This window comes from Peromyscus eremicus, chromosome 6 (assembly GCF_949786415.1).
Source record: "Peromyscus eremicus chromosome 6, PerEre_H2_v1, whole genome shotgun sequence".
Lineage (NCBI taxonomy): Eukaryota > Metazoa > Chordata > Mammalia > Rodentia > Cricetidae > Peromyscus > Peromyscus eremicus.
In genome coordinates this window covers 91889577-91906662 of record NC_081421.1, presented here as the reverse complement: position 1 = coordinate 91906662, position 17086 = coordinate 91889577, and the positions used below count along the sequence as shown (strand labels likewise).

The window sequence follows — 17086 nt, the reverse complement described above, 5'->3', positions numbered from 1 at the left end:
TGGGGGCTTGATAGGGTTGCTGAATACATGTAAGCTAAGCCCCAGTGGCCTGCACTGCCTTTAGCTGCAAAGGAGATCCCTTGTGCTTTTGCTAAGCTCAGTTCTGTACTCTGTCTGCAGGCTGAGTTTTAAACACGCTGAACTTTGCATGAGAGAATCATGAATTATCTTGTTATAATTCTACTCTCTGTGAATAGCTTCAGAATTTTTACAATAATGTTTATTTTGAATACGTGACATTATTGAGTATGATGACTACAAGTAGCTGTATTCCACATATTATAAAAGTTAAATTTTTACTTAGGAATCATAGCCAAGGAAGACTTTTTTTCTTTCAGTGAAAGTAATTTAAATTGAAGTAAGACCCTCTAATACCACCATCTGTACAAGTAAATTACTTTCAGAGTAATTAAATATGCATATCTGAGCCATGTACTATACAGATGAACCAAGTTTTATTGAAGCAATATGCTTATAAATCCCCTAGGTATTAAAGATGAATAACCAATGGCATTTTATATTCATGCAGATATAAATAAGCACAAAGAAAGGTATTTGATCACCTCCATTTTTTGAAAAATAAATTTTAACAACTTTTACTACTTAATTAATATTATCACCAAATATTAAGGCTAACCCTTTCACTGGCCTAAGGTTCTGCACTTATTTAAAAGCTGCTTTTTTTTTTTCCAGGGGAGAGCGCCAACGCAGTCCCCCACTACCACAAATTATGCAGTCGAGTTTCCCGCATTTGGGGAAATCGCAGGGGTCAGCACATCCGGAGTGCAATGGATAAGCCTCGCCCTGGGAAAACCACCTTCGTGATCATGGTATCTCCCCTGCCAGGTAAGTATAAAAAGCTGCTTTTTGCTTGTATGTATGTCTGGATTTACGATAGGTGCCCATTAGTTAGTCTTCCTTAGCTTCCCAGGGAGTGGGGTAGCACATTGAAACTGAATCATTAAGACACAGGAACTCATAGAGGTTAGACTTGCCCCTCCATGTACCAGCACTGAACAGACAATTGGAATTCCTGACTATAGTCCTCCATTGCATCATCATGGTTTATAATCTACAACAAATAAAATATAGTTCAGAGTTATAACGACCTGATACATCTGATCTATATCCCACCTTCCAGGGTTTTGCCTAATGAGTTTGCTTGTTCTCTACACTGGACAAAAGCAAAGAGAACACACTCTGTAGTTACCCTCCCAAGGTATAACCTCAAGTCCCTAGTCTGTACCCTTGACCTTGACATCACCACAGTAGGCAGCCCATTTCTTGTAGGAAAAGCAGTCATTTCTGTAAGGTCTCCCACAAACAAAGCTTGTTGATGCCAGCTTAAAAGTGGTTTCCCACTGTGCTGAGACATCCTAGTTGCTTTTATAAAACATTACTGTCTTACTTCCTGGAGCTGACAAGTTGGGCCCTGGAAAGGGTCTGATAAATTGAAGGCTACTAAAGAAGGGCTTTATTGTGAAGGACTGGTTTCATTCCCAAACTGTAGAAATGATGCGTTCTCTCAGAATTGTTCATAATCCTGGGGAATTTGGTCATCAATTTCCATTTCCTTCACATCGATAATCCCCATTAAAGTTCAATTAAGTACTTACTGCCAAGTGTTTTCTGTTTTTTGTATTTCTAGGATCCCCTCATCTTTGTGACTATTTCCAAAGTGAATAAAACCTGCTAAGGTTATGGAGCATTTATAATCTGTATTTACCTATATTTTAATGAATAAACCAAGCAAACAAACAACTACTCCCTTAAACAAACTGTCTTTTGAATTGATATGCCTAGGAATCCACTACATACCTCACCACATTATCTTTTCTTAGAGGCATTTACTTGTTTTGTTAATAATAAACTAAGTGTAAAAAAAATGTAGTACCTTAAAGAGCTAGATAAAGGTTCTAAGAAATAATATTTTTTTCAGGGTTTTAATTTTTATTTTATAATTTGATTTAATTTTACATATTAGCCACGGATTCCCTTGTTCTCCCCCGTCTTGTTGTCCCCCCTCCCCCCCTTACCCCCAGCCCACCCCACATTCCCATCTTCTCCAGGGCAAAGACTCCCCTGGGGATTGAGTTCAACCTGGTAGACTTAGTCCAGGCAGATCCAGTCCCCTCCTCCCAGGCTGAGCCAAGTGTCCCTGCATAAGCCCCAGGTTCCAAACAGCCAGCTCATGAACTGAGGGCAGGTCATGGTCCCACTGCCTGGGGGCCTCCCAAACAGATCAAGCTAATCAACTGTCTCAGTTATCCAGAGGGCCTGATCCAGTTGGGGGCTCCTTAGCTACTGGTTCATAGTTGGTTCATAGTTCATATGTTTCCATTCGTTTGGCTATTTGTCCCTGCACTTTTTCCAATCTTGGTCTCAACAATTCTCGCTCATACAAACTCTCCTCTTTCTTGCCAATTGGACTCCTGGAGCTCCACCTGGGGCCTGGCCATGGAGCTCTGCATCTGGTTCCCTCAGTCATTGGATGAGGTTTCTAGCACTACTTGCATTTAAAGGGCCACCAAGATGGCTGAGCAAGGGGAAAAACCCTAGCTACATAAACATGAAGACTGGAGTTGTATCTTTGAAGCCCATGAGAAAGTAGGTGGTACTTAGTAGGTACTCTACTAAGTTGGTCTCTGGTCTTACACTCACAGGCCATGATACTCACACACATTCATTCATATTCTCTCTGTGTGTCTCTGTCTCTCTCTCTTCCTCCCTTTTTCCTTCCATCCCTCCCTCTTTTTTTCTCTTTCTCCCTTTCTTCCTCCCTCTCTCTCCATCTCTATCTCCCTCCCACATGCAGTAATATCAATAAAACTGTTTTAATGCATCTAAAGCCACATGAAGATTGATTGTCCTCCATCTTCCTATCTTTTCACAGGAGCTTCAGTTCCACCAATTCCTTCATGTATCATCATTGGAAAAGTCGTTTTCAAGGAATGGCCTTCCTTGGTTTCACAAACTGTGTTTCCACTGGTTCCCAAACCGTACCAGTGTGTTACAGAAAGAGATAAAGAGATGCAATGGAATAAGATTTTAACCAAATTGAATTTATGAAAACTGAGTTCCATTCAGTAGCTAAGAACCTATATTCTTTAACCAGACTGTCTGAGTTCAAGTCCAAGTTACTTCACTTATAAGTGGTGAAACATAGGCCAGTTCCATAGTCCTGTGCCTCAGTTTCCACACCTGAAACTAGAGATAACAAGAGTACCTACTTCCGGCATGCCTGACACATTGGAAACATTCAGAAAATGTTGATCATGAGCAGGACCCTCCCTTCCCTTCATATTTTGTTTAATTAAAATTTTTATGCTTGTGCTTACATACTTTATCATACTTACCATAATTGTGACCTTATGTCTATTTGAGTGTTGGTTGATATCAGTTCCCAGCCACACCATGATAAGAAAAGGGATTGGCCGGGCGGTGGTGGTGCACGCCTTTAATCCCAGCACTCGGGAGGCAGAGCCAGGCGGATCTCTGTGAGTTCGAGGCCAGCCTGGGCTACCAAGTGAGTCCCAGGAAAGGCGCAAAGCTACACAGAGAAACCCTGTCTCGAAAAACCAGAAAAAAAAAAAAAAAAAAAGAAAAGGGATTGATCCACTGCAGCCCCAGATATCAGTGAAGATTGAGAAGAGAGTGTCAGTAAGGACTTTCAAATTTTAAAATTGTTCTTATTTCCTGTCCTTACTGGAAAATATAAAGAGTTGACAGCTCTATGGATCCCCACTCTGGCCAGATTTTTCTAGGAAGTGGGGTTTGCATAGTTATCAAGACAAGAGGTTAGAAGCCTCCACCTTCAGAAGCTCACTTCATTACGCTACTACTTGATCAGATGGATTTTGTTTTGTCTTGTTTATATTTTTGGTTTTCTTTTTTTTTCTAATTTAAACTCTTTCTGCTAAAAAACAAACAAACAAACAAAAAAAAACTTTAGCGATCTATTGCTGTTGCTGTAAAAAGGACAAAAGCTGCCTCTCATACTTCACAGTCATTCTCTAGCAGAGTTAAATTAGAGAGATTCTTTGTGCTGACTACGAGTCCACAGTTAAATCTAATAACAACAACAAAAAAGCAGAATCCAATATATCCTAGAGAATTTTAATAATCAAATCTTGGGAAATTGTATGTTCAATGGCTGTCTACCCTCAAGCAGCCTGGATAAATATACTTTTTTAGCATCAATAGGAGTGTGGTATGTCATTTTGGTGCCTGCAAATGAGTTTCCAGGTTCAGTAAATATGAAGCTCTGGATTCTTTTGGATCTGTTAAGCCTAGTATATATAGTGATTCCCTAAAATTAAAAGAGCCCAAGAGATAATATCTCAGGAGCCTATAATACTGTTAGAGTTAATTGAAAAAAGTTGGTTAGATGGGATGGGACCCTAGAGTTTCATATTTTCTTTATTTTATGCACTGATTACATGTGCCCTATTTTAGGTAAAAACAAGCCACGGCTCTTAAAATAGTTGACCTTGGCTTGAGACTGACTGTGGTACAATTTCAGCGCTCTTAGCTACACAATAACACAGACGATCAACTCTTCCTGATCCTCCAAAGAGCACAACACAATCACAGTGGCAATCATTTTAATTACACAGTGAGTGGGACCTCACACAGAGATGATGTGTGAGCTGTGGAGCCATCCAGGACTGGGGGGATTAGTAGGGGCTGGTGAGAGAGGATTGAGGTAGTGAGTGTCAGCTGGAAGAGATTAAAAGCCAGACTATTACAGGAGAGTCAGCGTGGTTGAAAGAAGTGGGAGATAAGCGGCCCTCTTAAAAAATGTTTGCTTTCTCCAAGCATTTCAACCAAATATGAAAGCAGCTCATACTACCTTTAGTCTCCAAATACGGAGGGACCAGAGAACTAACATATCTCTAGTTTGCACATTTCCTACCATCAAGTTTCAAAATGTGTCTTGGTAAAAATCTGAAAAAAAAGTTTCCCTGAAAACTTGGCTCTTAAGAAAGTACCTATTTTATTATCATGGATTTCAAGTGTGTGGTTCTGAATACTCTTTGAAGCAATCTTCAAAGTCTTTATGCTCCTCTGAATTAAGGACCTTCCATCAAAATGTACTTTTGTGATTCACAAATATAAACTTACATTTGTTCTGAGTGCTTCTCTCACTCTCTACCACCATCCAAGATCATGGGCTGTGCTACAAATAAATAATCAATGATCAACATCATGATGAGACTTTAAAAATTATTACAGCAAAAAAGGAAATATATGATTTTAATATGGAAAATTATTTCAAAGTTCAGGGGGGGGCTTACTTTTCAGTGGGATTTCTATGGTCATCTTTGGTTTCTTCTTGTTACTGTTGAGTTCCAAGTTTTGTGTGAGAGATTGATGATGATGGTGATGTTGACGATGATGTGGAAGTGTCGGTGGTAATAACACAATGATGCTTTGATTGAGATCTTTCTATACTGGAAATCCAAAAGCCTGAGTGCAAAGAAATTTTTGGCTTTTTAACGAAAGTGAAATTACTACATGGAATTCAAAATGCATTCAACTTGATCTCACCCTCCACCAGGAAGACAGCTTTCCCACTTTTCTTTTGAACACCATAAATTTCATTTCTACATTTTATGTTTTGTTCCACTCTAGGAAATGAGCATCTATTTGCAATTTTTTTTAGATATGCTTTACTTTTCAGCCTTGGAGGAAGATGATGAAGTATGTACTAAAATGGTTGTATTTATACCTGCTCACTACATTTGAAAGCAAAATTTTGTATATTTCTTAAAATTATCTCAAGCCCTAAAAACAAGTAGCTTTCAAAAACAGTACTTTTCAAATGCCAAGGAAAATAGCGGAGTGTCCTTAGTGTTTACAATGCTTCCTGAACTGCTTTATAAATAGAATGTTAAGACAGACCCTGCCTGTGAAAGATAGTAGTCACTAAAATTGTACTAGCATGAGATTATGTTACAGGATGCTGTCTTCAGTTTAAAATAGGTTATTTTGTCTACGAAGATATTTATTTGGAATAGTTACACTAAATTAGAGGGTTTTTGGTTTTTTTTCCCCCTAAGGAAAGATTGAAGCTCCAGATTTTTTTAAATCAACATTGAGCAAAGTAAAGAAAATGTACACATTTGTAGTCACAGCAGAGATGACAACTCCTTGGATACTGAAGTACCATTCTAGTGCGTGCTGCAGCATCATAGTGGCATTTGTTTTCAGAACTATGGAAGATTTTAATGAAGAGTCAATGTGAAACAGTATCACAATTAATTATTGTCCTATGCTAAAAGCTAAAATATAAAGAGAAAAACTACTATGGGACAATAAATGGATATTCAGTCTAAAGAGTAGCATATTAACCAGCTAAATTATGCCCCCAATAAACACAATTTAGCTTTCTTAAACTTAATCACAAATCTAGCCAGAAAAATACATATTTTGATACTAACATGCTTGGACTTTCTAGCTGAAACTAATGCCTAGTGTTTAGAGTCACCATCCAGATGACACCTGAGGTGACGAAGCTATTTTTAAGCGCCTATGAAAGCAACATCAATACAATCCCTGAAAATTAATTCAATTCCATGTCACAAGGAATAGCTTAAAAGTTAACCTTTCTTCATAAACAATTTGAAAATGAAACATGTAGAGTAAATCATACTTTTTTAGGTCATGGAAAATTGGTATCCTATAAGTGATCCCCAGAGAATAAAGAAGAGAAAAGAATATGAACCCTGTGATCACTCAGGTTTATGTATAGAGGTTATTTCTGGTCCAGGGTACTGTAATTCAGAGTCCATATGGAGTGCAGAATCCTCCCAAACCAAAATGTCAAGATGGAGATCAACATTACATGAAGTCAAAGGAGCCAGTGTAAGACAGGAGGGAAACACAGAATAAGCCTGAGAACTGTGTGTAAAGTACCTTTCAGTTTTTCTAGAAAAAGTGCAAATAATAAAGGGCAGAACTGGAGGAGCTGGGGATATGAAGGATGGGTACAATAAAAATATATTGTCTACATGTGTGAAATTCTCAAAAATTTAATGAAAATACATTTTTTTAAAAGAGATAGTTCTCAGTATCTATGAGACTGACATAACAGTCTAAAAGACACGGGAGATAGAAACAAAAGAAATAATTGATGAAATAATTCCTAAATATTTCTCAGACTGAGAAATGTAAACCTTGATCAAAAGAAACTTGGAAATGGACAATACAGATATACATTTAGTACAGAGGTAGAGAAGCAGGGAAAAGAAAAAGGTGAGTAGCAAGAAGTTAGAGATGCTTTTTAACTATCTGCAAACTGAGAATTTTGTGGGATTTGGCAGGCTTATGGTAAGAGAAAAAGATCAAAACAATGCAAGTTTTAATAAATAAAAATATTATGAGTAAACAAAAGTTCCCACACATCTGCAATAACTAAGAAAATATCACACTGATAAAGGCATATCTATGGTGATAATTTCTTTAAAAAGGATGGTTTATTAAATAAATTATAGGGAAATTATACAAATACACAAAAAATAAATAAAATTAGATCCTGTTATGTGATACCAATTTCCCATGACCTACAAATATTTTATATGATTTTCATGATTTCATATACCTGTTTCCTTTTCTGATTGCCTACAAAGAGAAGTTAACTTTGGATTTGTTTTTGTCTTTATAATACACACACACACACACACACACACACACACACACACATACACACACATACACACACACACACACACACACACATGCACACACAGATTCAAGCAGAAATCAATGATTTTATTTCATTTTACTTCTATATGAATTGGGAAAATTCTTCAATATATCTCGAAGGAGATAAAATTGAGAAGAATTTTTTTTAATTATACAAAATAATACAACCATGAAATAGTAATGAGCACTATCATGTTAAATTAAAATAAATAAAACATCTGCAAGTAAACTAACAAAAATAATCACAATCAAAACTAAAATAACCTAAGTGACAAAATAAATAAAGCAATATTGGGATTCAACCAAACTGTGCTTAGATAAGAATTTTGGAGGATATGATGACTGGCCTTAATCTGAAATTACCTAGGAGAAGAAACGCTTAGCATGCTTGTGGGTTGTTTTCATAACATTATCTGATGTAGCAAGACCCATCTTGATATGGGCAGGATTATTTCCTCTGTCAGGGAACTTTGGACTGTATGAAATGGAGAAAGCAAACTGAACCGTAGACAGCATTCATTGTTCTCTATTTCTTGACTATGGCAGACATGATATGATAAACTGCTTCAAGTACTTGCCATCTTGACTTCCCCATCATGGTGGACTCTATATTTTGAGCTTTGACCTAAAATAAACCTCTTTTCCCTTAAGTTATTTTTGTCAGAATACTTTATTACAACAACTATAGCAATAAGAAAAGAAACCAGACCATAGTAACTAACTTTGAAATTATATTCTTTGTAAGTCTAAAAGTTTTCTGATATGAAGTTTTCCTTATTAAAAGGAAAAGGTGGTCATAGTCTTGGAAGAAAACCTTTTGCAATATATGTAATAGACAAAGATCAGCATTCAAGATAGCATAAAATATTATAAAACCAATAATTGAAAAACATGCTGTACAAAATAACTTATGAATGGTAAGGAATGCAAGCCATCAATTTATGGAACAGATAATCACAGTGGCCATAAAGACACAAAATGCAACTCAATGTCATAATCCATGAGGAGAATACAAATATAATTTATAATATGACAAAATGGCTCATGTAACACACAATTTAATTGATTAAAAAGTGGAACAATGGCAATTCTCATGCTTTAATTTTATACAAAATTGACTCACACACACTTGAATGTACCTTAATATTTAATAAAGTTGAGGCGACCATATTATCTACCTAAAAATTCAACCTTTCAGTATAATAGTCGAGCAATTTTCTCTTCTGGGTGTTTTTATATAAGGAGATTACACTGGGTCTAAACAGGAATTACTGTTAGTTCTTGGAAGCAGATAACTTACTCTTTTCTTACCTGTCCTTGGCTTATTTTCCAGAAGAAAGGGATCTAAAAATCTCCAGTTGCCAAGGAGAGATTTCAAACACGCTGAGCTCATGTACAAGGACGATCAGCTTCAAACTTGGTTAAGAAGCATGGTAGGAGCAAGTGCTCAACTTCATCCTGTGATAAATCAAGATGAAATTCCATGTCTTTGTCTCTCTTTTTGTACATCCTTCTTCCTTTCTGTCTATCATAGAAATAGAAGCTCAAAGTGAGATGGTTGTCATAGAGATGAGCATCAAAGCACCTCCATTTGAATTGAAAATAGAAATAATATATTTCTGACAGAAAAAAAAACCTGTTTGTTTTGGCAGCAAAGACTGGATATGACATTCAATTTAAATGATAGACATTTTTCACAAATTAGGTTAGCCAAATCTCATTTAAGATTTTGACCACAATATATTTAAAGCATTAATACAGTATGTAATATCTTGTCACATGTCCTCTTCATAATTCTTACATTCATTTTTTAAAATAAAAGTTAGCTTTCAAATGACCCCCTGCTTCCAAAAAAAGCCTTTAAAAAAGAGAGTAAGGAGTGCTAGTATATTCAAACAATGCAATGAGTATGATCATTTATAATGGATGAATACATTTATGTGTGTTTTTCAAAGCCTTAAGAACATTGGGATAAAGAAACAAACCAAGCTTAAAATATGCTTTTAAATATCCTGTCAGGTAGCATTTATTGATGAGTTATATATGTTGAACATGTTTTAAGTGTTTGGGAAATCCTGCTCCCCAGAACAAATACTGCTGCTTTTAGGAGACTCTCATTCTTTTGGATGAGAAAGATAACCATCCAATCAATTAACAAAATACCAAGAAATCTAAATGATTCCAGAAGTTTTGCACAAAAGATAGTAACAACAGAAAAGAAGGTGGTCTAGTTAGCATGAGCTATCATCTTGGCACTTCCTAGAATCACCTGAACATAGTCTTAAGGGATTGTCTTTATTAAGTTGGTCTGTGGACATGACTGTGAGGGATTGTCTTGAATGTTAATTGATGTAAGAGCACACAGTCCACTGAGGGCAGCACCATTCACTAGGCAGGTGATACAGAACTCTGTAAGAGAGCTAGATGAGCTTTGAGTCTGAGCACATAGAGTAAACCAGTAAACAACTTTCCTCCACGATTCTTGCCTTCAGGTTCCTGCCCTGACTTTCTTCAATGATAGACTGTAACTTGGAAGTATAAGCCAAAAAAGTCCTGTCATTCCCAAGTTGCTTTTGGTTACAGTTTTTTTTCTTCAACAGCAATGGAATGAAACAGATGTTAAATATGAGAAGAAATATAGGAGTTGCCACTGCAGGCAGAATGAGATATTACATGGAGTTTTAATCTCAGATATGTTAGTTAAAGTTAATATCACAAATTCAATGAAAATGAATGTACACCATACCCAAATATATGGAACACTATGAAAGCAGTGCTAAGAGGAAAATTCATAGTACTTAATGCCTACATAAAGAAGTTGGAGAAATCTCACACTAGCTACTTAATAGCACACATGAAAGCTCTAGAACAAAAAGAAGCAAACTCATCCAGGAAGAATAGACACCAGGAAATAATCATTGAGAGCTGAAATCAATAAAATCAAAACAAAGAGAACAATACAAATAATCAATGAAACAAAGAGTTGGTTCTTTGAGAAAATCAACAAGATAGACAAACTTTTATCCAAACTAACCAAAAGGCAGAGAGAGAACATCCAAATTTACAAAATCAGAAAAGAAAAGAGAGATATAAGAACAGACAATGATGAAATCCAGAGATTCATCAGGTCATACTTCAAAGACTGGCACTTGCTAAAATTGAAAAATCTAAAAGAAATAGAAATTTTTTTGGATAGGTACCACATATCAAAATCAAATCAAGACCAGATAAACAATTTAAATAGACCTATAACTCCTAAGGAAATAGAAACAGTCATTAAAAGTCTCCCAACCAAAAAAAGCCCAGGACCAGATGGTTTCAGTGTAGAATTCTATCAGAATTTCAAAGAAGAGCTAATACCAATACTCTTCAAATTGTTCTGCACAATAGAAACAGAAGGAACATTCCCTAACTCTTTTTATGAGGCTACAATTACCCTGATACCCGAACCACACAAAGATGAAACAAAGAAAGAGAATTACAGACCAATCTTCCTCATAAACATTGCTGCAAAAATATTCAATCAAATATTGGCAAATTTAATCCAAGAACACATTAAAAAACTTATCCACCATGATCAAGTAGACTTCATCCCAGTGATGCATGGATGGCTCAACATATGAAAATCTGTCAATGTAATACACCATATAAACAAACTGAAAGAAAAAAACCCCATTATCATTCCATTAGATGCCAAAAAGCCTTTGACAAAATCCAATACCCCTTCATGATAAAGGTCTTGGAGAGATCAGGAATACAAGAAACATATTTAAACATAATAAAGGCAAATACAGCAAGCTGACAGCCAACATAAAATTAAATAAAGAGAAACTCTGCAGATTCAAATCTAGTGGCTGGCTTTGTCCTCTGATCCTCAGGTAAGCTTTATTTGATATGCAATATATCACCACAAAATTGTGTTGGGATTTTAATGGGGATTGCATTCAATCTCTAGATTGCTTTTGGTAAGATTGCAATTTTTATTATGTTAGTTCTACATATCCATGAGCATGGGAGATTTTTCCATTCCTGATATCTTATTCAATTTCTTTCTTCAAGGACTTAAAGTTCTTGTCATACAGATCTTGAAAGAATAATACATAATTTAATATTGAAAAACAAAAAATCCAGGATAGCTAAAACAATCCTATACAAAAAAGCAACTTCAGGAAGCCTCGCCAGACCTGACTTTAAGCTCTACTTAGAGATATAGTAATAAAAACAGCTTGATATTGCCATAAAAACCAACATGTGGACCAATGGGATCAAATCGAAGACCCTGACATTAATCCACACACCTATGAATACCTGATTTTTGACAAAGAAGCCAAGATCATACAATGGAAAAAAGAAAGCATCTTCAACAAATGGTGCTGCTATAACTGGATGCCAGCATGTAGAAGATTGCAAATAGATCCATATCTATTGCCGTGCACAAAACTCAAGTCCAAGTGGATCAAAGACCTCAACATAAATCCATTTACACTGAACGTGATAGAAAAGAAAGTTGGAAGTAGCTTTGAATGCATTGGCACAAGAGATCACTTCCTAAATATAACACCAATAGCATGGACACTGAGAGCAACAATTAATAAATGGGACCTCCTGAAACTGAGAAGCTTCTGTAAGTCAAAGGACACAGTAAAAAAGACAGAACAACAGCCTACAGAATGGGAAAAGATCTTTACCAACCCAACATCTGATAGAGGGCTGATCTCCAAAATATATTTTTAAAAAATTGAGAAACTAGACATCAAACTACCAAACAATCCAATTAAAAAATGGGCTACAGAGCTAAAGAGAGAATTCTCAGAAGAAGAATCAAAAATGGCTGAAAGACATTTAAGGAATTGTTCAATATCCCTAGCCATCAGGGAAATGAAAATCAAAATGACTCTGAGATACCATCTTACACCTGTCAGAATCACTAAGATTAAAAACACTGAAAATAGCTTATGTTGGAGAGGATGTGGAGCAAGGGGAATACTCCTCCACTGTTAGTGGGAGTGCAAACTTGTATAGCCACTTTGGAAATCAGTATGGTATTTCTCAGAAAATTTGGAATCAATCTACCTCAAGATCCCAATGAATGATACCACTCTTGGGCATATACCCAAGGAATGCTCAATCATACAACAAGGACACTTGCTCAAATATGTTCATAGCAGCATTATTCATAGTAGCCAGAACCTGGAAACAACCTTGATGCCCCTCAACTGAAGAATGGATTAAAAAAAAAAAAATGTGGTACATATCCACAATGGAGAACTACTCAGCAGAGAAAAATAATGACAGCATGAAATTTGCAAGCAAATGGATGGAACCAGAAAATATACTGAATGAGGCAACACAGACTTAGAAAGACAAACATGGTATATACTCACTCTTAAGTGGATACTAGAAGTAAAGAAAGGATAACTAGACTATAACCCACAGCTCTAGAGAAGCTACCTAACAAGAAGGACCCTAAGAGGGATGCATGGATCACCCTGGGAAAAATGAGATCTCCTGAGTAAACTGGGGGCGAGGGAGGGGAATAGAGAGTAGGGGATGGGGAGTGAGAACATAAGGGAACTGTATAGTTGAGCTGGAACAGGGATGGAGTGAGAGAGCAATGAAAGACGTATCTTGATAGAGGGTGACATCATGGGGATAGGGAGAAACCTGGTGCTACGAAATTTCCCAGGAATCCACAAGGATGAGCCCAGCTTAGACTACTAGCAATAGTGGAGAGGGTGCCTGAGATGGCCTACCCCAGTAATCAGATTGGTAAATACCCTAATTGTCATCATAGAGCCTTCATCCAGTAACTGATGGAAGCAGATGCAGAGATCCACAGCCAAGTGCCAGGTGGAGCTCCAGGTGTCCAGTCGAAGAGAGGCAAGAGGGATTCTATGAGCAAGGGACATTGAGATCATGATGGGGAAACCTACAGAGACAACTGAACCAAGCTAGTGGAACTCATGAACTTTAGACTAACAGCTGTGGAGCCTCCGTGGGACTGGATTAGGCCCTCTGCATTAGTGAGATAGTAGTGTAGCTTGGTCTGTTTAATAGGCCCCTGGAAGTGGAATCAGGCTCTATCCCTGGTGCATGAGCTGGCTTTTTGGAGCCCACTACCTATGATGGGTCACCTTGCACAGCCTTGATGCAGGGGGGAAGGTGCTTGGTTCTGCCTCAACTAAATGTACCAGGCTTTGCTGACTCTGCATAGGAGGCCTGACCTTTTTGGAGGAGGGGATGTAGGGTGGGATGTGGGGGGAATGCTGAAGGTGGGATCTGGAGGAAGAATGAGAGGTATGTAAAATGGATAAAATATTTCTTAATTAAAAAAATAAGAAGAAAACAGAGTTAACATCACCAAGAAGATAAAAATGACAAAAGATCTGGAGAGCATAAAATTGTGGGTCATATTCTCACGTGGGGTAAGTGAGCTATAGGTAAAAGAAACAAAGTTGAAAGACCCAAAAACATTTTTGAGACTGCATGGTTCAGGTAGAATTAGAAGCAGCACATAATTAAGGGGTTACAGAATTACAAGTTTATATATTTCATGAATGAGATGACATTCTAAGAAGGGTCGGGAAATTGTCTAATTTCCATTATACATGTTAAAATAAAAATGAAGAAGTGGAGAGAAAAGAGAACAATATTTTTTGAGTATGTCTAGAGTGTAATGTTTTGATTCATAAATTTTCACTGGTGGAGGAAATAAAAACTTGAGGGGGGGACATCAAATTTGTTTGCACAGAAAATTGCCACCTCGCCAACTCAACTGTCAGTGCCTGCCCAAGGAAGTAGAATACAGATTTTTAGAAGACCGAGACATGGCACAATCTTACATAAATTCTCTCAGAAAATACTTCCAGGTGGTTTTATGACCCAGATAATCTGGCAACCAGAATTTGACAATGGTACTTACAGCACAGAAAGGTAGGCCAATATCTAGTAATATACTTTCAAGGAACTCTTAAGCAAATTATTAGCAAATGGAATCCAGGGACACATAAAGAGGAGCATATGTCACAACCAACGACAGGAGTCTGGATTTAATATTAAAATCTATAAATATAACTCACCTTAATAAGACACAGAGAAGCCAGGCATGGTGGCTTATGCAGGAAGAATACTGTGAATCTGAGCACAGGTTATGCAGTGATTTCCAGGCCTGCCTATCTGGGATACTTCAAAAATACAAAAATATTTTTAAAAATTAAAGATAGAAAACCATGACCATCTTAGAAAATGTTCACAACAATTTGATGACATCGAACATCTCTGCATGGAGGAAAAGAAGGAACTGCACATTACAAATGTGCTCTCACTCTCAATTTGATGAACAACATTTACAAAAAAAACTTTAAAACTACATAAGCACAATAATTGTTGAGTTTTTGAGGATTTCACTTGAGGACAGACATGAGACAGACAGATACACGGACCTTGTTAAAACTCATTGAGATGTAAGCTCATGACCTCTGCCCCTTCCTACAGACTGCTTACATATTTTATGTAATATTTATATAATATATAATGTAAATATATAATTGCTTATATATTTTTTACAATTATGTGGGATTTTTCTTAACTAAATCATTTCAAGAAGGAAGACCTACCTTTAATCTGGATCTTTTGAGTTGGGAAGGGCCACCTTTAAACTAGGCCACACTTTCTGCTGGCAGCCTATATAAAAGACATGAACGAAGGCAGATTTTGCACATTTCTTGCTTGCCCTTGCTCTTGCTGGCAAGTTTATTCCTCTTTCACCTTCATAGGCATTACAGCCTACCTCTTCAGGATTACAACATACACTGAAGACCAGCTGAGACATGGAGCTTTCTGGACTGAACAACTACCGGATTCTTGAACTTTCCATTAGCAGACAGCGATTGTTGGACTAGCTGGACCACAGTCTGTAAGCCACTCTAATAAATCCCATATATATTACTATATAATATATGCATAATATATATACTCTTTCTACCAGTTCTGTTCTTCTAGAGCATCCTGACTAACACAGCTAGCAACAGCATTACGAAACCTTTAGTAGCCTCTGTGCTCTACAGTTGAAGTGGGGGACCCAGGTACCTCACACAGCAAAATGTCCCTCTAAACCTAATGAATAGAGAAGACAATTCTCTCTTCCTCTATCGGAACCACTTTGCCACTGGAGGTCTGAAAACACAGAAACCCTGTGGTGGGAGGAGCAACATGACCTCACAGGGGGCTTGACGGGGAAAGAAGCATCCTGGCAAAGGTTCTCTAGAGATCATGACACTGCAGGAATGGCTGATGGAAAGACAGATGGACACCTGATTGAGTAAAGACACAAGGGAGCGCGCCATCGACTGTGGGTGAAGCAGGATGATGAGGGGAGGACGAGTGTAACTGCCTTTAGTGTTGTTGTAGATAGTGGATAATATTGGTGGAGTCCAGTAGTTACCCTGCAGTGGTGCCCTGCACAATGTTTTGGACATCGAAATAAGTGTTTGTTGGATAATAAATATTTTCCAAATGACTAAACCAAACAGCAAATATCCAGGTAATTTTTTTGTTGCCAAATATCCATAGCAATTCTCAGGCTGCCATATTATTTTCGTTGGAAATAATTCAAGAAAAAAAATCTCATTATTTTTGTTTTGTTCCAGTGAAAGAACCAGCTCTTTGGAATTTAGGAGGGAATTATAATACAAATGATAATTGTGTCTAAAGGCTAGCATGCAAGGACTGCAGGAGGCCTAAGCCCAGCGGTTCACATAAGAGAGGAAAATGCCCTCACTCTACACTTTGAGTGTCTCAAATATTATTTTTCTGAATCTTTATGCCTTCTCATCTATTTCTATGCCTTTTCCCTATCACTGGTTTTCTTTTTCTTCTTTTACGATGTGCTGGGCGCCCTTCGCTGTTGGCACGTTTCTATCCTCACTATCTCCCGCTCCTTTCTCATCACTCCTCCTTTATTTGCTGTCTTCCTGCTTCTCCTTCTCTTCCTTTGTCCATAATTTACATATTTCTCCATTTAAATTGGTCATTCTGCTTAAAACAAAAAAACATGTTGATCTATAAAACATTTGGTAATTAAATTATTGTTTTTTTTTTTTTATTTTAAGGTCGGTCTGTATATCATGTTCCCCCAAGGGAAGGTATAAACATCCATATGTAGGGAAGATGTCATCAATCTCACAAGATATACTGTCCATCAGGAAACTCTCTTGACTCCTAGATTAAGTCAGGGACCTCTTCCTACACAGCACTCACTCAGAAGTTTAATACAGCTCAGCCGTTATTGTTTTGTCTGTGTTAAATCACCTTTTCTGCTAATGTCTAAATTCTGTGATGTCAACAGTTCTATCATGTGCTGGCTAGTTTTATGTCAACT

General features: G+C 37.1%; 1 non-coding gene across 1 annotated transcript; it reads right to left on the bottom strand.

Moving 5' to 3' along the window:
* Positions 1-690: 690 nt before the first annotated feature.
* LOC131913994 (U1 spliceosomal RNA) lies at positions 691-854 on the bottom strand. The gene has a single exon (XR_009380055.1). It is a non-coding gene; the product is annotated as a U1 spliceosomal RNA (small nuclear RNA).
* Between the last annotated feature and the right edge of the window lie 16232 nt (positions 855-17086).